Source organism: Eurosta solidaginis, chromosome 2, assembly GCF_040869045.1.
Source record: "Eurosta solidaginis isolate ZX-2024a chromosome 2, ASM4086904v1, whole genome shotgun sequence".
Classification (NCBI taxonomy): domain Eukaryota; kingdom Metazoa; phylum Arthropoda; class Insecta; order Diptera; family Tephritidae; genus Eurosta; species Eurosta solidaginis.
This window is the reverse complement of record NC_090320.1, coordinates 97,685,271-97,707,646: the sequence shown is the minus strand read 5'-3', so window position 1 is coordinate 97,707,646 and position 22,376 is coordinate 97,685,271. Positions and strand designations below refer to the sequence as shown.

At 42.3% G+C, this 22,376-nt stretch overlaps 1 protein-coding gene across 10 annotated transcripts in view; it reads right to left on the bottom strand.

Annotated features, from left to right (window-relative positions):
* Positions 1 to 22,376, bottom strand: part of LOC137240104 (uncharacterized) — a 1,657,600-nt gene that overhangs the window by 1,615,246 nt on the left and 19,978 nt on the right. The window contains exon 2 of one of the 10 annotated variants that reach the window (XM_067766027.1): positions 21,859 to 21,914. The exons of the other annotated variants lie outside the window; for them this stretch is intronic. The gene's annotated coding sequence lies outside the window, so the exon portion shown is untranslated. The remainder of the gene's footprint in view (positions 1 to 21,858; positions 21,915 to 22,376) is intronic. 10 annotated transcript variants of the gene reach the window in all.

Below are 22,376 nucleotides of genomic sequence, written 5' to 3'. Positions count from 1 at the left end.
ATCATATGTAACTACATAATAGAAGGAATCAACAAAGAAGATCATCGGTTACATATTTTGCATACATTTACTTTGTTAATACAGATGTTGTTGTTGTTGTTGTTGTAGCGATAAGGTTGCTCCTCGAAGGCTTTGGGGAGTGTTATCGATGTGATGGTCCTTTGCCGGATACAAATCCGGTACGCTCCGGTACCATAGCATCATTAAGGTGCTAGCCCGACCATCTCGGGAACGATTTATGTGGCCACATTAAACCTTCAGGCCATTCCCTCCCTCCCTACCCCCAAGTTCCATGAGGAGCTTGGGGTCGCCAGAGCCTCGTCTGTTAGTGAAACAGGATTCGCCGCGGATAGGTGAGGTTGACAATTGGGTTTGGAGAAGCTATATATTGCGCTGGCAACCTGAAAGGTTGCGCTACACAGCCCCTTGAAACTGGTATTTTAGTCGCCTCTTACGACAGGCATACCTACCACGGGTATATTCTGATCCCCTAACCCGTTGGGGAAGTTAATACAGATCAAGTACATTGGCATTTGCAACCAAAAAGGTATTGTTGGTACACCACAGTTTACCGGCAAATATATTTTACCCATATATATATATATATATATATATGTATATATATATATACATATATACCCATATTACTTGTACTCAGAAGCGCCAAGACAAGTACATAACAAACCAAAAAACCAGCATACATTAGGCGGTTCACAACAAAAAAAAAACCCCAGTGAACACACATTTACATTATGTATACCCACATTACTTGTACTCAGAAGCGCTGAGACAAGTCCGTATAAAGAACCAAGCGTACATTAGGCTGGTTTCAAAAAAAAAACATTTTATTGCCCTTTTGACAAAATTTTTTTTCGATTTTCACAGCTTAATAAAAGCTCCCCTTTTAATAAACCAAATTAATTTATAATGCCGAAATAGTCGGACGAAACCCAAAAATTGACCACTGCAGATAAATGCCTGCAGGAATTCATATATGACGGTAACAAAGTAGAGGTTTACTGCTCAAGATGGTCACCCTCCCAAGCTACCGATTTATCAGAGTGTATGCTTAAGGTCAAATTAGAAGACCTAGATAAAATATGGGCAAAGGTGCTAGCGTCCCATCGAGAAGTAAGTTTCTCCGATAATTACACAGATGTTAGCGGCTCGGTTAAGCAAAAATTCACTAAATGCATGGAAACCTATCAAACATGCAAATCTGAAATTTTGGAAGCCTTACAAACTTTCAACCCTGCTAGCACCAACCAACAACAAATACCCGCGCACCCAATAAATGAATAAAACTCAAATGGTTGTTATTTGAAAGTACCAGCATGTGACACCGAAGTCTTTCATGGTGGATACGAAGACTGGCCATCCTTCAGATATATGTTCACGGCAGTCTATAAAAACCACCCTAAATTATCACCCGCTCAAAAATTATACCCCCTACGCCTGAAAACGAAAAGTCAAGCAGGACTTATTGTAAAACAATACCCACTGAGCGATGATAATTTCGAGCTTGCCTGAGAAGCGCTCAGGTCTAGGTACGAGAACAAAAGGATACTCGTCGACAACCAATTGAAGACACTGTTCAACCTGCCCACAATATTCGCTGAAAACGGAGAACAAATACAGAAGATGCAGCGAAAATCAACAACTGCATGTCAACCCTTAACACTCAAGGAATCCCGACAACGGACTGGGACCCAATCCTCGTTTACCTCTGCTCATCCAAGCTGCCAAGTGAAAGCCTTTCACTATGGGAACAATCCCTTAGCTCCCGAAAAGAACTCCCACTTTGGGATGATATGAATAAATTTTTACCAGCAGATACGTGGTAGTAGAGAGAATAAGTACCTATCGACCAGGCAAGGCGAAACCCCAATGTTCGAGTTTCACACCACGAACGGTGAATCAAAACTCGACCCAATCTAACAATAATAAAACCCACTCATATCACACGGAGTTCAATAAAACGGCTTCGTGTAGATTATGCAACCAATACCACGCAGTCAAATCTTGCGTCAGGTTTGGGAATTTATCGGTATCAGACCGAATCAAATTTGTGAGAAAAAATAGTTACTATGAAAACTGTATATCAACGTCACACCCCAAGAACGAATGTAAAAGTAGTTTCACGTGCGTTTATTGCCAAAAGCGTCATCATTCGCTACTGCATTTGCAGCCCAAACCCCAACAATCACAACCAAACCCCAGAGTTCAAAATCCCCATCCCGGCACCCCTAGGAGAACGGACGACGAGCGAGCCTCAACATCGAAAGCCGCCGCAAGAGCCACCTCCTCCCAACAGTCTCAAGACAAAAACCCGGTTTCTACTCTCTTCTAGAGTAATCATGGAACCACCCTACTACCAACAGCAGTATTATCAATATACTATACTGGAGAATTTCATAAAATTCGTGCCCTAATAGACCAAGGTTCACAAAAAACTTTTGTATCATCCCGTATACAAAAGCTTCTTGGTCTACCCACAAAAGAGTCTCTCCACCAGATATCTGGAATGGGTGGAACGGTTGTGAAAATGCCAATAAAGTCTGCCAGATAACATTCTGTTCGGCAGACTTAACCCAAATGATAGACGCACAAGCAATAATTTTGCCGAAACTAACGAAGTTCTTGCCAACAGTCAGAGTTTCAAGCATCGATCTCGAAGAACTGTCCCATTTACTGTTAGCCGATCCACAGTATTCGATACCATAAGAAAATCGATGTGGTAATCGGCAGCGATATCACCCCGCAAATCCTCACCGAAGGGCTCCTACGAAATTTGAGTGGAACATTATTGGGCAAATAACACAATATTCGGATGGATATTAAGCGGCCCTGTAGCTGAAAACGTATCAACCTTCAGCACTCATGTCACGGAATGCACCAATGTCCCCATCAATCAACTTTTGAGACAATTTTGGGAACAGGAAGAAGTTCACCAAACCCAACAACGATCAGCTGAGGACGAATACTGGGAAGCACTCTACCGGACATCCACAATTCGTGAGAAAGATGGACGCTACAGAGTCAAACTACCATTCAAATCGGAATTTCCAGCCAATCTGGCACCCTCGAAAGAAAACCCGAATTAAGAGACAAATATTTTGAAGTCCTTAATAAATATTTAACTATGGATCACATGGAACCCGCCTCCCAACAAGGGATAATTAGAGATGGTAAATATCTGTCATTTTATCTCCCCATCATGCTGTCATTAAACCGGACAGCAAAACCACAACAGTGTGAGTCGTTTTCAACGCATCAAAAATGTCACATTCTGCCAACTCGTTGAACGACGTCCTCCATACAGGCCACATACTACAAAATGACTTAATGCTCGTCATACTTAAATGGCGACTTTATAAGTTTGTTTTTAACGGCGATATTGAGAAAATGTATCGCCAAGTACTCATCCACGAAGAAGATAAAGATTTTCACCGAATCGTTTTTCGAAAACACCCAACTATGCCGATAGAAGATTTTCGACTAAAAACAGTTACCTTTGGGGTAAATTGCGCGCCATATTTGGCAGTTCGAACCCTACACCAACTCGCCCACGACTGTTAAGACGAATATCCGCTCGCTAAAAACATTTTATTAAACGAAACATATGTTGACGATATTTTGTCAGGCGGTCATAATATACAGTCCACTTTGAACTGCATGACTCAAGTTATCGAAGCTTTAAAATCGGCAGGGTTCCCTTTGCGAAAAATGTCAGCAAATCACCCTGAAATTTTAAAACCAGTACCCGACCCTGATTTGCTAGACGTCGACTTTCTTAAATTCCACGATTCGAGTTCCACAAAAACCCTTGGAATTCAGTGGAACGCGCTAACCGACATCTTCACCTACACGTACGATCCACCATCAGCAGAAAACACGACTACGAAAAGGCAGATTTTATCAGCAGTTGCGAAACTGTTTGACCCCGCAGGATGGCTATCGCCAATAATGATTCTTGCAAAAATGTTGCTGCAACAACTCTGGATGGAAGGAACGGATTAGGACGAAGACGTGAAGCCCGGGCCTCTCCAAAAATTGACCTCAATTTATGAAAATTTACCCCACATCAGAGAAATTAAAATCCCTAGGTGGGTACAGTATTCCCCCGATAAACTCATCCAGCTGCATGGATTTTCAGATGCTTCCGAAAAAGCATTTTGTGCCTGTGTATATTTACGTGTACAAACCCATGAAACTAGTTTTCATCCCATTTACTAGCTGCTAAAAGCAAAGTAGCGCCCCTTCAAACCGTGAGTCTCCCACGGTTAGAACTCTGTGGAGCAGTCTTACTCTCCAAATTAGTGAAACAGCTCCGAAGTGAGCTGAGCCTACCCCAACATGAACTCACTCTCTGGTGCGATTCTGCCATCGTACTGGCATGGTTAGAAAAACCACCCCATACCTGGAAAGCGTATGTCGCCAACAGGACATCCGAAATTCTTAAGAACGTCGACAACGCCACTTGGAGGCACGTTTCCAGTAAGGATAACCCAGCGGATTTGGGCACTCGAGGCTGCAAGCCTCAAGATTTAGTCCAATGTCCATTATGGTGGGAAGGACCTAATTGGCTGGTCAATCCATCAACTTCGTGGCCAAAGGATATATCTCAACACCCAACTCCCCCCGAACAACGACATGTGGAAGTATTCCACACCCTGCATGAAGAAAATATAGATATACTCGACCGGTTTTCGTAGTTTTCTCGAGCGCTTAGAGTCGTGGCCTATATGTTGCGGTTTATCAAGAAAGCAAGGAAACTGAAAGTTCCAGCCACGCTCAACCTCACCCACACCGAAGTGAATGATGCCAAAATCAAAATCATCATTCAAACTCAACGGAATCATTAAGGAGACACGATAGAGCTGCTTCAAACGTCAGGACCCTTACCCAAAAAGAACACCCTTCTGACATTAAACCCCATGTTAGATGAATCAGGAATCATGCGAGTTTCCGGAAGATTAGCCTATGCCACATGTAGCTTTAATGAATGGCATCCAATTATCATACCCGCAAACTCTCGATTTTGTTCTCTTCTGTTGGACTTCCTCCATTCGAACATGCTGCACGCCGAAAAACAACTTATGATCCGAATGGTACAGCAACAGTACTACATTCCACGTTTGAAGCAAAAGGTCAAAAAGCTCATCTTCCACTGCAAACCCTGCACCATCTACAAACAGAAGTTGAAAACGCAGATAATGGCAGCATTGCCACCCGAGAGGTCAACATATTCCCTACCCTTTCATACAACAGGAGTCGACTTTGCTGGACCATTTATGGTAAAAACTTCTCTCCTTCGCCGAGCGTCGTATGTCAAAGCTTACGTTTGTGTGTTCGTCTGTTTTTCCACAAAGGCTGTTCATTTAGAAGTGTGTTCGGACCTCACCACGAATGCCTTCAACGCAGCCTTTGCCCGATTCACTGGCCGCCGTGGCTTACCCCATCAGATATTTTCTGACAACGGAAAAACGTTCGTGGGCGCACAACACGTACTACAAAGGGAATTCACCACATTCCTCAAGGAAGTCGCTACAGACGTCGCCGAGAAATACGCAAGTCACGGATTCTCATGGAAATTCATCCCACCATACGCTCCACACATGGGTGGTCTATGGGAAGCGGCCGTGAAAAGTTTCAAGATGCAATTTACGTACCCCCTTGGTACGCATAGAGGCGGTCCTCAACTCCCGACCTCTCTCCCCTATGTCCGAAGATCCAATGGATCCCCTAGTCCTAACCCAAGGGCATTTCCTACGTGGCGCGCCACTCTTGTCACTACCGGAGCCAACTGCCGAGCATCTCACCCTGGTCAATAAATGGCAGAAACTAAAAGTGCTTCACCAACAGTTCAGCACACAATGGAAGAACGAGTACCTCAAGGAGCTGCACAAGCGGTACAAATGGAAATGCCTTCAACGCAATATTCAAGTTGGAGATTTAGTTGTGGTAAAGAAGGATTTACTACCCCCGAAAGAATGACGTTTGGGGCGGATAATCACTTTACACCCTGGACCGGATAACCATGTTCGAGTTGTGGAACTCAAAACCCAAAACGGACTAATAACCCGAAATATTGCCAAACTGTGCGTACTACCATTTGCCTAGCAGTGCTAACCCTACCTCTGGTACACTCTGCTTCATGCCCCTAGCAATCTACATATAAGCTACCCTCCCCAACGTATTTTTCTAACCCATTCTTTGGGGGGGATCATTTTGAAGACATGATCCAATTTTCGGACTAAGTCCGTCCCCCTCCGTCTGGCAACACCCGGCCAGTGCGGCCAAGCGCCATCAGTGCAGCTCAGCTGTGCCTGCAACCACCATCCGCGCTCACTCTCAAAATGATACATTTTTCAGTTTACTTAAAACTACTCTACCAAACGCATCAATCGTGCCCGCAAATCGGAGTTTTTCCTGCCCGCCGTCGCGCAGTTCTCTTTTTTAATTAAATTAAATTCAATAATTTATTATAATTTTGTTTTATCTTTTAATCGTGAATATATGACATCCAGATTAAACCCAACACCCCGTGTACCCTCCTTTTTTATGTGCAAGTGAAGAGTGCATAGTGTTTTATACACTATAGTAAAGTTGTAGTAGTTTGCAAACGCGACGAATCGTCGTACCTCGTCTTTATCAGTTGGTTTTGTATACTTTTTAATAGCGTTTATTTTGGAGTTGTCTGGCAACGAACCTTTGGCTGAGCATTTATGACCTAAAAATGTAACTTCTGGTCGTAAAAAGTTGCATTTGTTTGGGTTAAGCTTGAGATTGAAAGACCTACAAGTATTGAAAACTTTTGAAAGATTTTTAATATGGTGTGCTTCACTACAACCTATGACGATAATATCGTCGACGTAAAAAAATGCGACATTGATACCACCCAATGCTATTGTCACCCGAAAAAGCTATTGTCATCATTTGTGATAATGAATTAGGTGCTATATTTAAACCGAATGGAAGCACTTTCCATCTAAATGCGCCTCGGTCAGTGCTGAAAGACGTAATGTCACGTGAGTCAGGATGCAAGGGGATGTGATGAAATCCCGAAAAAAGGTCTAATGTCGAAAAATACTTTGCTCTACCGAGATTGTCTAAAATATCGTCAATTTTAGCTAGTGGAAATTTATCAGCAACGAGTTTTTTTTTACTGCGCGAAAATCTACGCACATACGGTATGCTTTTTGACCATTAGTATCTTTCTTTGGGACTACAATCAAAGGACTATTGTAATTAGAGTAACTGGGTTCAATCAAATCGTTGTCTAACAGTTTATTTACTTGGCGATTTATTTCTTCGCGTTGAGAGTATGGCAATCGATAGTTTTTAACATATTCTTTTTACTTTATAAACAAGTTTTATCTTTTATAAATATTCATTAATATAATAGAAAACAGTTTATAAGTTTAATTTCGTATTAAATCTTTACACAGTGCAATATACATAGTGGCTTTTTGTGCAATTTAAACATTCAGTCTGTGTGTTCATATATCATAGATTTTCACAAAAATTTGTGATAAGTGCACACCTTTTTGTTGGTAGTTGCTATTAGCAAGTCATTGTGTGCCCTTTTTGCTTTCTGTTGTGTTCGCTGCTAGCTATACGCTGTCTTGCGATTTGCATCCAGTGCTCCAAAATAACTCTCGCCCATATTTTTTGAACAGCGCTGTTCAATTTATCCTATACTTATAGTTTCTTTTGCCTATTTTTCTTTTGGGTTTGTTTAACTTTGCAATTATGTTGGATTGCTGTGTCAAGAAGTGCACCAATCAAAAGAAAATTTCCCTTGGTGATACTTATGTTTGTTGTTGGCTCTGTGATAATATGGCTCATGTTATCTGTGCCGGTTTCTCTCACATAGGTGGTCGGGTGGTTGACCTAATATCCAGCAAAATTGGACTGAATTGGACATGCCGTGATTGTCGTTCCGTAGAAAATTACATGCGAGCTTTTATGAGGCAAACACAGAAAGAGTTCAACAACATTTTTATTGGGTTTCGTGACCTTAACGAAAGATTCAAAACGATGGAGGCTCACTTTAAAAAATTGAAAGTGATATCTGAATCCCCAAAACGTAAGAAATGTATGCCCAACAATGAATCCAACTTGCCTTCGAGTCAGGGGCATAGCTGTCCTCCTACGAATGTCCCTTCAACCACGTTGACTGATACGAACAGGCTTACCAAAGACGTTATGAACAATGCAGCTCAGGAATCTCCACAAGGCTGTGTCGAGACTTCCAGTGAGATGATTTCTGGCAAATTAAACGATGCACGAACTAATAGTGGTACCTTTCCGGCTGTTTGTTCTACGTCACCAATGTTGATTTCGCTGGACTCCCCAATTCATCCTACACCTCCACCGGTATCTTTAGCTCCAACAATAACAGTTACCGATACTGGGGTTGTTGCTGGCGATACAAGTGTACCTGAAAAAAATAGTACTTCTTTGACGGGCTCGATAACCAACGCTAGGTCAAGCAATGCGTTTCCTGTCAACTGTTCTATAACGGCCGCACCTTCCCAGCTCTCTGGTGCGTATCCGCTACTCCTTTGCAGGTGACTGCCGTGCCACTTCGTAGGGCTGTATTTGTGTCCCGATTACATGCCTCGCTTACCGAAAATGACACTGCTCATTACGTTTGCTCTAAACTTGGTGTTGCACCCACTAGTAACATCAATGTGTATAAATTTAACTTTAAATATGAGAGAGACATCTCCTCATTTAAAATATCCCTTTCAGATGAATATTTCGATAAGGTACCTGATTCCTCTTTTTGACCTAAGCATACTGTGGTTCACTTGTTCACAAGAAAGGCGAGGGCCGAACCTGTTTTATTACAGCCAAAAAACGGTATGACGAACACAGTAGTAACAACACAAAGGTAATTGCTGATCTGTCCCGTCTTCTCTTTAATTACCAAAATGTTCGTGGTTTACGATCAAAACTTGTTCCATTCTTCCTTAATTCTTTCAACTTTTCTGCACAAGTTGTAGCTTTTACGGAGACCTGGCTAAAGCCTGATAATTGCAATTCTGAGGGTTTTTCAAATAAATATGCTGTTTATCGGCGTGATCGCATCTCTAGAGCGGGAGGTGTCCTTATTGCTGTTGAATCTAACCTATCCACTGAGTTGATTTCGCTGGACAATATCTCTCATATCGAATTCATAGCAGTTAGGCTTTCATTCGGTAGCTATAGCGTAATTGTTTGCTGTTCGTATATACCACCTCGTTCGGATATGGATGTTTATGCTAGTCATAGCTCGGCCATCTGCGATTTGCATTCGCAGTTGGGAGATAACGATCGACTTGTTGTTGTTGGTGACTTTAACGTGCCAACATTTAATTGGGTTAATATAAGTGATTCAAACTTTTTAAATCCCACTGCTCAACATGAGTTTCTCAATTGCTTGTTAGACTCATCTCTTTTACAGATTAACAATGTTCCAAATAGTGGAAATAAAATGCTGGATTTAGTATTTGTGGATGGCTCGGTGGGTACTGCCCTTACGCAAATACCACCTTTATCCCTTCCAGAAGACCCTCTTCACCCTACGCTAGAGATATCACTTGATATCAGCCTACCCCGTAGGATTCAAGTACAGTCTCGTCCCCGATCTAGATGCTTCTACAAAGCGAATTTCATTATGCTTAATTCGCTTCCCAAGGCAGTCGGTTCTATGTACCGGAGCGACTCGGGATTTTTCCCGACCAAGGACTGTCATTTCAGTGTGACCCCATCTAATTTGTTTCGTCCCTCCCACAAATTGTCATCCTCCTAGCAGCTCCTTGCAGCAGGACTGCTCCATATTCTCTTACTCCGGGAAGGCATCGAATCCAATACGGGTCCGTCTCCTGACCCCGGTCCTGAGAAATGGTTTTGCTGCATCTGCCAGAAAAGAATCTTTTTAGGATGGCCATACTCTGTTCAGTGTGTCTCGTGTAAGGGATGGTTGCATCGGACAGGTTGTTCTGGGCTTGATCCCAAAACCCGACGTCGACGTAACTTTTATAAATCTTTTGTGGCTCCTTGCTGTTCACGCCCAAGGGTGTTCCGTAGTCTACGCCTAAGCGCCCCCCACTACCTTCCAGCAGCCCCGCTGCTCAGCAAGCCACAACAAGTACCCGCTGCTGCTCGCGCCCCACGGCGCCATCAACTCAAACAGCTGCTACCACTCATAACTACTACCTTCGTAGTAGAGTCGGTAGCAATGCTAAGCATCAGCCCTTGCCCCCGTCTTCCCTCCCCTCCTCTTTTCCGGCAGCAATCGTGTAAGTCAGGGAAACAGATTCTTAGTCCCTACCTCCGTTTGCACCGTTTGCCAGCACAGAATATATAGGTTTGCGACATCCGCCCAATGCAGCTCCTACCTTGGGTGGTGGCACTTTCCTAGATGTTCTGGTCTCCGCGACGGCAACCCCCCGAACGGGTTTCATCGCGCCATGTTGCCAGGTCGGAAACCCATATCATCCGGGTACCCCAATGCTTGCCCAAGGACGCCCAGTCCCAGGGCCACAACAGCAATTGCGTCCTGGCCTTCCAAAACCCAGGCGTAGTCACCCGTCACTTACCCCCAGAGTGGCGACGTCTCCACTTATGCATTTCAGAATTCTGCAGTTAAACTGTAATGGACTAACTGGGAAGAATACGGAGATAGTCGATTTCATGAAGCGGCACAACATTCGCATTGCTGCGATTCAAGAGACTAAACTCACAGCAAGATCTGCATTGCAGACCTGCTCTGGGTATAATGTCCACAGGAAAGACCGCGAGAGCGGAAATGGAGGCGGTCTCGCGTTTACCATACGACCGCAGGGACAATGTCTTAGAACGTCAAGGCCTATCTGTCCGGTCAGGCGATGCAAACCTAGAAATCATCAACATCTACATCCCTCCTGCCACCTGTTGCCCCAGTGGATACCGCCCTAATATCAGGGCCTTACTCACTGGCAACAATCGCATTATCTTAGGCGGATCAAATAGAAGAAACGACATTCTGCATAATAAACGGAGACGCCCCCACACGTATGGTAGGAAGCTGTCACAGCTCGCCAGATATCTCAATCGTGAGCGCAGAACTCGTAAACTGCGTCAACTGGCAGCCGATGGTAACATTGGCATCCGACCACCTGCCCATACTTATTTCGCTTGAGCGTACCGCCGACTTCATCGTCACTGAAAAACGCACTTTCATAAACTTCAAAAAAGGAAAGTGGGAAGAATATAAATCCTTTACAGACAGCCGCTTTGCTGCCCTCCCTATCCCGACTGATGCCCGCCAAGGGGAGCGTGCCTTCCGTAAGGTCATTAAATCCGCCTCGGCACATTTCATTCCCGCCGGGAGAATTCCCGAAATCCGGCCCAACTTCCCGGCGGATCCGCAAACTTAGCGAGAGAACGTGACCTTATAAGACAGCTCGATCCAGGCGACCCCAAATAAGGGACATAAACCAACGCATCAGATTGCTTGTGGATGAACACAAGCGTGCGAAATGGGAGGAGCACCTACGAGGTTGTAACCTCTCTGCCGGTGTGGGTAAACTTTGGTCCACCGTAAAGTCCCTATCGAATCCATCTAAGCACAATGACAAAGTTTCCATCGCCTTTGGCGACAAAGTGCTATCGGACGCGATAAAATGCCCGAGCGCTTTCTGCCGACAATATATAATGCATCCTACGGTCGACAAAGATAGACGGAGAGCCAATAGACACGCACATAAACACAAATTCAGCGCGTCACCAAGCACCATCACCGCTAAAGAGGTTGAGGACGAGCATTGCTACAACAACAACAGGACGCCATTGGTCGTGCTAAACCATCCAAAGCAGTGGGCCCAGACGGCATAGCCATGCCGATGCTTAAAAGCCTAGGGAAAGAGGGTTTCAAATATTTAGCGCATGTCTTCAACCTGTCTTTTTCCACCTTTGTCATACCTGAGAAATGGAAAATGGCCAAGGTGGTCCCGCTACTAAAGCCTGGGAAACCAGCTAACATAGGTGAGTCGTATCGTCCGATATCTCTCCTATCGCCAGTGGCAACGACGCTTGAAGCCATTTTGCTCCCTTATTTCCAAGCAAATTTGCAGCTAGCCCTCATCAGCATGGCTTCAGAAAAGTCCATAGCACTACCACCGCTCTAAATGCCATTAGCACCCAGATAAATTGCGGTTTAAATCAATACCCCCACCATAGGACAGTACTCGTAGCGCTAGACCTATCAAAAGCTTTTGATACGGTCAACCATGGCTCGTTACTGCAAGACCTGGAAGGGTCTACCCTCCCCCCATGTCTTAAAAGGTGGACCGCAAATTATCTGGGTGGTCGGCAGGCGTCGGTGCAATTTAGAAACGAAACATCAAAACCAAGGAGAATTAAACAAGGGGTGCCACAGGGTGGTGTCCTATCCCCACTTTTGTTTAATTTCTACATATCTAAGCTACCTTCACCACCGGAAGGAGTCACAATCGTTTCCTACGCCGATGACTGCAAAATAATGGCCACAGGCCCAGGCCCACAGATCGATGCGCTATGCAATAAAATAAACGGCTACCTCCCTGATCTCTCCAGTTTTTTCGCCTCGCGAAACCTGGCATTATCACCGACTAAATCTTCCGCGACCTTATTTACAACATGGACGTCCCAAAGGCGACCATTTTGAACATCCACGTCGATGGCACTACGCTACCGACTGTCCTACACCCCAAAATCTTGGGTGTGACGTTTGATCGGGATCTACATTTTGGTGAGCACGCAGCCGCAATTGTTCCGAGAATTCAGACCCGTAACAAAATCCTCAAATCCTTCGCTGGCAGTACTTGGGGAAAAGATAAAGAAACGCTCATGACTACATACAAAGCAATTAGCCAGCCGATTACGTGCTACGCGTCACCCATATGGCCGCCAAGCCTAAAAATCACCCACTGGAAGAAACTACAGGCCTGCCAAAATACTGCTCTCAGAATCGCCACGGGCTGTCTTCTTATGTCCCCAGAACACCATCTGCATAATGAGGCGAGAATACTCCCCATCAGGGAGAGAAATGAGATGCTGACCAAACAGTTCCTGTTGAATACCCAGAAACCTGGGCATCCCAACAGACATCTGATTGATGAACCAGCACCACCTAGGGGCTTAAGGAGTCATCTCCGTAAGCATTTTGAGAAAATACGGCACCTGAGAACCCAGCCGTATGAAGTGAAAAAACACAAGCAGGTCCTTGGTGAACTCCATAAACAGGCGTCGGACCTTTATGCCGGGAATCACCCGGTGAATCCAGTACTTAACGAAAATTATGCAAAACTCGCGGAAGAGGAACGCATACTCCCCAGGGAAACGCGTGTCACTCTTGCTCAACTTCGTTCTGGATACTGTAACAGGTTAAACTCTTACCTATCCAGAATCAACCCCGACATACAAAATGTATGCCCCGCTTGCAATGTGTCCCCACATGACACCAACCATCTCTTTAATTGTAATGTGGAACCAACGCCTCTAACACCCCTTTCCTTATGGTCCACCCTTGTTGAAACGGCAAGTTTCCTTGGACTACCGTTAGAGGATATTGATGACAATTTGTGATCGGTCGCGGCTATTAGGTGGGGCGAGCATTGCTACAACAACAACAACAACATCTGCATTGCAGACCCGCGCTGGGTATAATGTCCACAGGAAAGACCGCGAGAGCGGAAATGGAGGCGGTCTCGCGTTTATCATACACCACTCTGTGCAATATTATATATTTGATCCTGGCATCGACCGCAGGGACAATGTCTTAGAACGTCAAGGCCTATCTGTTCGGTCAGGCGATGCAAACCTAGAAATCATCAACATCTACATCCCTCCTGCCACCTGTTGCCCCAGTGGATACCGCCCTAATATCAGCGCATTACTCACTGGCAACAATCGCATTATCTTAGGCGATTTCAATGCCCATCATGATCTATGGCACTCAAACTTGCGGGCGGACAGTAGGGGTGAGATGTTGGCGGATCAAATAGAAGAAACGACGTTCTGCACAATAAACGGAGACGCCCCCACACGTATGGTAGGAAGCTGTCACAGCTCGCCAGATATCTCAATCGTGAGCGCAGAACTCGTAAACTGCGTCAACTGGCAGCCGATGGTAACATTGGCATCCGACCACCTGCCCATACTTATTTCGCTTGAGCGTACCGCCGACTTCATCGTCACTGAAAAACGCACTTTCATAAACTTCAAAAAAGGAAAGTGGGAAGAATATAAATCCTTTACAGACAGCCGCTTTGCTGCCCTCCCTATCCCGACTGATGCCCGACTGATGCCCGCCAAGGGGAGCGTGCCTTCCGTAAGGTCATTAAATCCGCCTCGGCACATTTCATTCCCGCCGGGAGAATTCCCGAAATCCGGCCCCACTTCCCGGCGGAGGCCGCAAACTTGGCGAGAGAACGTAACCTTATAAGACAGCTTGATCCAGGCGACCCCCAAATAAGGGATATAAACCAACGCATCAGATTGCTTGTGGATGAACACAAGCGGGCGAAATGGGAGGAGCACCTAAGAGGTTGTAACCTCTCTACGGGGCGTTGCTTGACACCACACCCGACGCTTGCCAAGGCAGTCGGTTCTATGTACCGGAGCGACTCGGGATTTTTCCCGACCAAGGACTGTCATTTCAGTGTAACCCCATTTAATTTGTTGCGTACCTCCCACAAATTGTCATCCTCCCAGCAGCTCCTTGCAGCGTGACTGCTCCATCTTCTCTTGCTCCGGGAAGGTATCGAACCCAATCCGGTTCCGTCACCTGACCCCGGTCCTGAGAAATGGTTTTGCTGCATCTGCCGGAAAATAATCTTTTTAGGACGGTCATACTCTTGTCAGTGTGTCTCGTGTAAGGGATGGTTGCATCGGACAGGTTGTTCTGGGCTAGATCCCAAAACCACACGTCCACGTAACTTCTATAAATCTTTTGTGGCTCCTTGCTGTTCACGCAATGCCGAAGATCAGCCCCTGCCCCCATTTTCTCCCCCCCCCCCTCTTTTCCGTGAATGTGATTTCTTCCATACATACAATTTTTTTATTTGCTATAACTTATTATTATTATTTATTTATTATTACGGCGTTTTAAGCCTAAAACTTTGTTTTAAGTATAAATTCGATGTTTTTCTAAATTAAGAATTTTCGTTTATTTGTCCTTAGTAAGCTTTATCTCCGTTTTAGTTAAATTTTGTACCGTTATGTTTTAATATTATTTGCATTTGTCTCAATTTGATTTCTTGTAATTATCTCTGTAGTTTTCAATTTGTTTAATATTATATGTTTAAGTATTGTTTATTACTTCTGCTTCCGTTTAAAAATTTGTGTTATTAAGTTACGATTTAATCAAAATGTCTTTTTTCAATTTTATTACTTCTGCTTCCGTTTAAAAATTTTTATTACTAAATTACGTTTTAATCAAAACGTTTTTTTTCAATTTTATTACTTCTGCTTGCGTTTAAAAATTTTTATTATTAAATTATTTTTTAATCAAAATATTTTTTTTTCAATACGCTTTACATATATGTATATATGTACCCACTGCCACTGCACTTTTTTGACTTCACTCCACTGCTGCAGTTTTATTTCTGTGTAGGCTCCAGTCTCACGGTCGCCATATTGAGTCCGGCTTCGCTAGCCGACCCAAAAAAACTCACCCGTGGTTACTTTGGATTAAATCCTAAGGACGTGGAGGTCGCCACCTCTATAGTTGCACTGGTGCCCATTCTTCAGGAAAAACTCTTCGGTTGATTTTAATTACTTTATTTAATTATTATTTTAAACTATAATTATAATTGAACTTAATTACACTTTATTACCGAAGTTTTCAAAATTTACGTCCAAGCACGTAGTTGCACAAATATGGAATGATGGTAGTGAAATATGAAAATGGCGAGGACACTGTTGCCAATCGACATTTTCATATTTCACCCCACATATGTATCTTATTCACTCTTACATGCTGTATTACAGCAGGTGAATATATAATGGACATACGTTCTTTTATTCTTTCTAGCAAGATGCTCTGTTCACAATGACATATGTGCATTGTGAGCAACGATGTTGCCAGATGGTTTATAAAAGATGATTTGGGGAATTTTACCCTTACAGTGTGTCGAATATACATCAGCTGCTCGATTTCACGTCTTATCACCAGCTCCAGTAACTTTGGACGGGTGGCTTGGAATCACGTCCTTTCCAACCCCCCACACATCGCAGCCCTACTTGTTATGTGTCAAATATACATCAGCTGCTCGAAATCACGTCCATTCCGACAGCACTAATAATCAATTCCCGTTGCTCGGCAGCACAGTCCATCCCGACAACTGATTTATTAGTATATATACATATTTTATAATATAATTTTGTTCAATTTGTATGCTTCTGTAATTTATCTGTAATCCGTACTATATTTAGTCTGAATAATTGTTAAATTTGTAGATTAATAAATAAATAAATAAACACCGCCTAGGGGCTTAAGGAGTCACCTCCGTAAGCACTATGAGAAAATACGGCACCTGAGATCACAGCCGTATGAAGCCAAAAAACATAAGCAGGCCCTTGGTGAACTCCATAAACAGGCGTCGGCCCTCTATGTCAGGAATTGCCCGGGAAACGCGAGTAACTCTAGCCCAACTTCGATCTGGATACTGTAATAGGTAAACCATCTCTTCAATTGTAATGTGGAACCAACTCCTCTAACACCTCTCACATTATGGTCCACCCCTGTTTAAACAGCAAGTTTACTCGGACTCCCGTTAGAGGACATTGATGACAATTTGTGACTGGTCAGCTCATTAGATGTGGCGAAGCACTGCTACAACAACAACAACAGCGCTTCTTTATCTTTTCCCCAAGTACTGCCAGCAATAGATTTGAGGATTTTATTACAGCTCTGGATTTTCGGTAAAATTGCGGCTGCATGCTAACCAAAACGTAGATCCTGATCGAACGTCACACCCAAGATTTTGGGGCAGTCGGTAGCGTATTGCCATTGACGTCGATGTTCAAAATGGTCGACATTAGGGACGTCCATGTTGTAAATAAGGTTGCCGATGATTTAGTTGGTGATGTCAGGTTTCGCGAGGTGAAAAAACTGGAGAGATCAGGGAGGTAGCCGTTTATTTTGTTGCAAAACTCATCTATCTGTGGACCTGGGCCTGTGGCCATTATTGTGCAGTCATCGGCGTAGGAAACGATAGATGTTGTTGTTGTAGCGATAAGGTTGCTCCCCGAAGGCTTTGCGGAGTGTTATCGAAGAGATGGTCCTTTGCCGGATACAGATCCGGTAACACGGCACCATTAAGGTGCTAGCCCGACCATCTCGGGAACGATTTTTATGGCCACGTTAAACCTTCAGGCCATCCCTCCCTCCCCACCCACCAAAGTTCCATGAGGAGCTTGGGTCGCTAGAGCCTCGTTAGTGGTTGCGCTACACAGCCCCTTGAATCTGGTATTTTAGTCGCCTCTTACACGACAGGCATACCTACCGCGGGTATATTCTGACCCCTCAACTCCCTCTGGTGGCGAAGGTAGCTTTGATATGTAGAAGTTAAACAAAAGTTGGGATAGAGCACCTCCCAATATCTTTTGAACGAGTGACCGAGCCTACCAATTATTAATACTGATGTCAAGACGCGTTGCTTGACACCACACCCGACGCTTCCCAAGGCAGTCGGTTCTATGTACCGGAGCGACTCGGGATTTTTTCCGACCAAGGACTGTCATTTCAGTGTAACCCCATTTAATTTGTTGCGTACCTCCCACAAATTGTCATCCTCCCAGCAGCTCCTTGCAGCGTGACTGCTCCATATTCTCTTGCTCCGGGAACGTATCGAACCCAATCCGGGTCCGTCACCTGACCCCGGTCCTGAGAAATGGTTTTGCTGCATCTGCCGGAAAATAATCTTTTTAGGACGGTCATACTCTTGTCAGTGTGTCTCGTGTAAGGGATGGTTGCATCGGACAGGTTGTTCTGGGCTAGATCCCAAAACCACACGTCCACGTAACTTCTATAAATCTTTTGTGGCTCCTTGCTGTTCACGCAATGCCGAAGATCAGCCCCTGCCCCCATTCCCCCCCCCCCTCTTTTGCGTGAATGGGATTTTTTCCATACATAAAATTTTTTTATTTGCTATAACTCTTTATTATTATTATTTATTTATTATTACGGCGTTTTAAGCCTAAAACTTAGATTATTACAAATTATAAATGCATTTTAATAATAATAAGATTTCTAGCGTTTGGGGTGTCGGAATGTATGAGATTCCGATCAGCACGGGAACTGGTGGTCCCAACGGCGAGTCTTGGATTCATATCATTGGGAGGTTGGAAGGACGTGTTCTCAATCCTGCCCTACTCCAAGACGTATGATTACACAGTTTTATTATTTATGCTGTCGGAATGCATTTGATTCCGGTCAACCCAAAAGCTAGCAGCTCAGCAGAATGAGCCACTCTTATCGGACGGTTGGAAAGGACGTTTTTCCAATCCTCCCTGTACCAGCTTTTATGTAAACATAATTAATTATAATATATCATTGTTTTAGGAATATACGTGATTCACATGAACACTCCAACTGTTGGTCTTGGACGATATTTTCAGGAATTCTTTCCTAATTTGATTGCGAGCGATATATGTATTTGACCTGATGCATAAGGTTCCTCTGTGTCTATTTGGATTGCCATGTACGCTCAAGGATCAGTAACATGAAATACAGATACAAAATATTTTATCTTATTGGAAGGGTTTTTCAATATTCTAATAAACTTGTTTTGAAGGTGTTTAAGTTTTCACAATTTTTAACATGATTAGGTAGTTCATTAAAACATTTCAGGCCTTTGTAAAATATATTTTGCTTGTCCATTTCTGTTTTGAGAAGAGGTAATCTAAAATTATTATTTTCCCTGATTATGTAAGAATGGGTTTCATTCACATAAACAAGTTTTTCACTTAGGTAGGCTGGTAATTTACCATGCTTGATATAAAATGCAAATTTCATACTATGGTAAAATATCAACTGTTTCACGCTCAGCCAGTTTAGTGCATCAAGCATACTCTTTATAGAAGTGTCGTACCTCACTTTCAATATAAATCTCATAGCTTTGTTTTGCATAATTTGTAACCTGTCTACTTGTGTTTCATTGGCAATAAAGAATATTGTAGGTCAATGTAAGAAGTGCGGTTCTATGATGGATCTATAAACTTTAAACTTATATTTCTTACTAATAAGTTTACGCGATCTCTTCCAAAATCCTATTTTTTTGCCCATTTTGGCAACAATATAATCAATATGATCCGTAAACCTCAGTTTATTGTCAATCAGGATCCGTAAGTACTTAAATATTTTGACATCCTCAATGCTCGTATTCATTATTTTTAGATCTAAATTAAGTGATTCTCTATTGGTCGTCCTAGATAAAACCATGAACTTAGTTTTGTTAACGTTAAGCTTGAGTTTATTAATGCAAAGCCATCTATACAATGAGTCCAAATCTTCTTGCATTTTGCTCCTTGCTATTGAAATGTCCGTTTCATTTACTTCAAGTAGCGCATCATCTGCAAACAACCTGACTTTACTATATTTCAGTGCTGATGATATATCGTTTATGTAAATGTTGAACAGGATTGGTGCTTATACCGACCCTTGTGGTAAACCTATGTCCACTTGTGCCTCGGATGAGACTACTGTCTCGATGGTTATTCTTTGTTTCCGGTCTGATAAGAAGCTTCTAAACCACTGCAATTCATTTTCCCTAATACCAATTTTTTGTAGTTTATCGAGCATTATATTCCTATCAATTGTTTCGAACGCTCTTTTCAGGTCAATGAAAACTGCTACTATATGTTTTTTAGGCTCAACTCTTCCTTCCAGCTAGATATGACGTAATTTAACGCCGTCTGGCAAGAGTGCCTTTCTCGGAAACCGGATTGTTCCTTTATAAGGATTTTATTATTTTCTAAGTAATTAAGCAGTTGATTTTTTATTACAATTTCCAGAATTTTTTCTATGTTCGGCAACGTATCGGCCTTAGTTCTTCTGCCATTATTGAATCTTTTACTTTCCTAATTGGTACTATTGTTGAAATTTTCCACATGTCTGGCACTATTCCAGTAGTCATGGATTTGTTTATAGCGGTTCCATAGAAGAAACCCATGTACGATACCGAATCTTTAATTACGCCTTCTGAAAGTAAATTTTCCCCCCAATTTTATTTTTGAACCTTTTTGCTATACGGGGATTAATTTGATGAACAGTCGAACGGGATGGACGTGTATTGTGTGGCTCCGGTAAATTCGCGTTTTAAAGTGGCAAAAAGCCATTGATCGGCGTAAAATTAACCAAGAGCGAGATAGATACTCAAATAGCAAAGGGGAATTTAAAAAATATTAGTGGAAAAATAACAAAATTTTATCATTTTAATTGCAAAATCATTGAATTGCAAAAAAAAATAACTGTGAGAAAAAAAGACTCAAATTTAACAAATTTTAACACATACAAGTACAAAGAAACGGACAAGTCGCTAAAATCGAAACACAAAAATGAGTGAGTGTGCGAAGTGTAATCGGTCCATTAGAGGAGGGAGTGGTATGCGATGTGAAGGAGTGTGCAATAAGGTTTACCATTTGAGCCGTGCATGTGCGGGTGTAGACGAATACAGTGTAAAGATTTTTGATGAAAAAAAAATGGTACGCTTTATGTGCGATGAGTGCGTAACATATATACAGAATGTAGACTTGGTGCTGCAAGAAATGCAAATGAGTGTAAAAAAAATAACTCAATATTAAATGATTATAAACATGAATTTGAAGATGTTATGTTAAAAAGCCAAAATGAAATAAAATCTCTATTAGAAGCTGTAGAGAGTCGGTACACACAGAGACTGGCAGCAATGGAAAGATCACAAAAGCTGTTTGAAAAGAAAGTTGGTGAAATAAAAAGCTTGTATGATATGATTGAAGAAGTAAAAAATAAAACAGAGACAATCGGAAAAGACAACGGAAAGGTGCACAGTGAAATAAAGAAAATAGGCAGTAGAAATATACAAAAAGAAATGTCATATGCAGAATCTATGAAAAATGGTAACAAGAAAGCTGAAGTTCCGCAATTAAAAACTGATGTAGCGATAATAGTGAAACCAAAATCAAAACAAAATGTGGAAAAAACAAAAAAAGACTTAAATAGCAAAGTAGACCCAACAAATTTAAAAATATCGAATATAGCATCAAAACGCAATGGTGTACTGGTAATTCACAGTGAAAATACTGACGAGCGGGATAAAATTAAAACAGCAATTGAAAGCAATATTGGGAAAGAATACGAAATCAAGGTGCCAGACATAATTCGACCGAGTTTTATAGTGAGAGGAGTAAACTTTCAAGGTGACAATAATGCGCTGATTGATACAATAAGAAAACCAAATACTTAAGTAAGCGAAAGTTCGTTAAAAGTTGTAAAGAAAATTGAAAGAAAAAGGGGTAATACAGTGGTTATGGATATAATTATACAAACTGAAAAAGATGACTTTTCAAATATACTTGCCGCGGAACGAATAAATGTCGGTTGGGAAAGATGTAAAGTGTTTGACGCGATAGATGTACTAAGATGCTATAAGTGTAAAGGCTTTAACCACAAATCTGCGGAATGCAAGAATGAAGAAGCCTGTCACAAGTGCCATGGGAACCATAATTCGAGAACGTGTAATGAATGTAAGAATGAAGAAGCCTGTCACAAGTGCCATGGGAACCATAATTCGAGAACGTGTAATCAAAATCCAATAAAAAAATGCTTGAATTGTATAAGAGCAAAGGAAAAAATAAACCTACCATTAGATATAGACCATGATACGTTTGACAAAGAGTGTCCATGCTACGTAAATAAGCTGCAAAATAGAAAAAATAAGCTCGGGTATTAGCAATTAAAAAACGGTGAAGAAAAGAAAAAACGTAATACCTGGAACAATGAATTAAAATGCATATACCTAAATACAAATAGTATAACAGCCAACAAGAACGAAGTAGAAAGAATGGTTGAGGAAGAAAACCTAGTATTGTGTTATGTGCGGAGACCCATACAACACATAATATAAACGAGTCTGAATTAAATATTATTAGTTTTAATCATATTATATGTGATTCACATAGCCGACATACAGGTGGTGTATTAATATATCTACATAAACCGATTAAATTTAAAATTGTATATAATAACAGTATAAACAATAACCTATGGTGTATTGGGATAAAAATACTAGGTGGAGCGATGAAATGGCAAATTGGTTTAGTATACCACTCTCCTAATACAAGTGATGCTGAATTCATACAATATATCGGTGAGATACTTG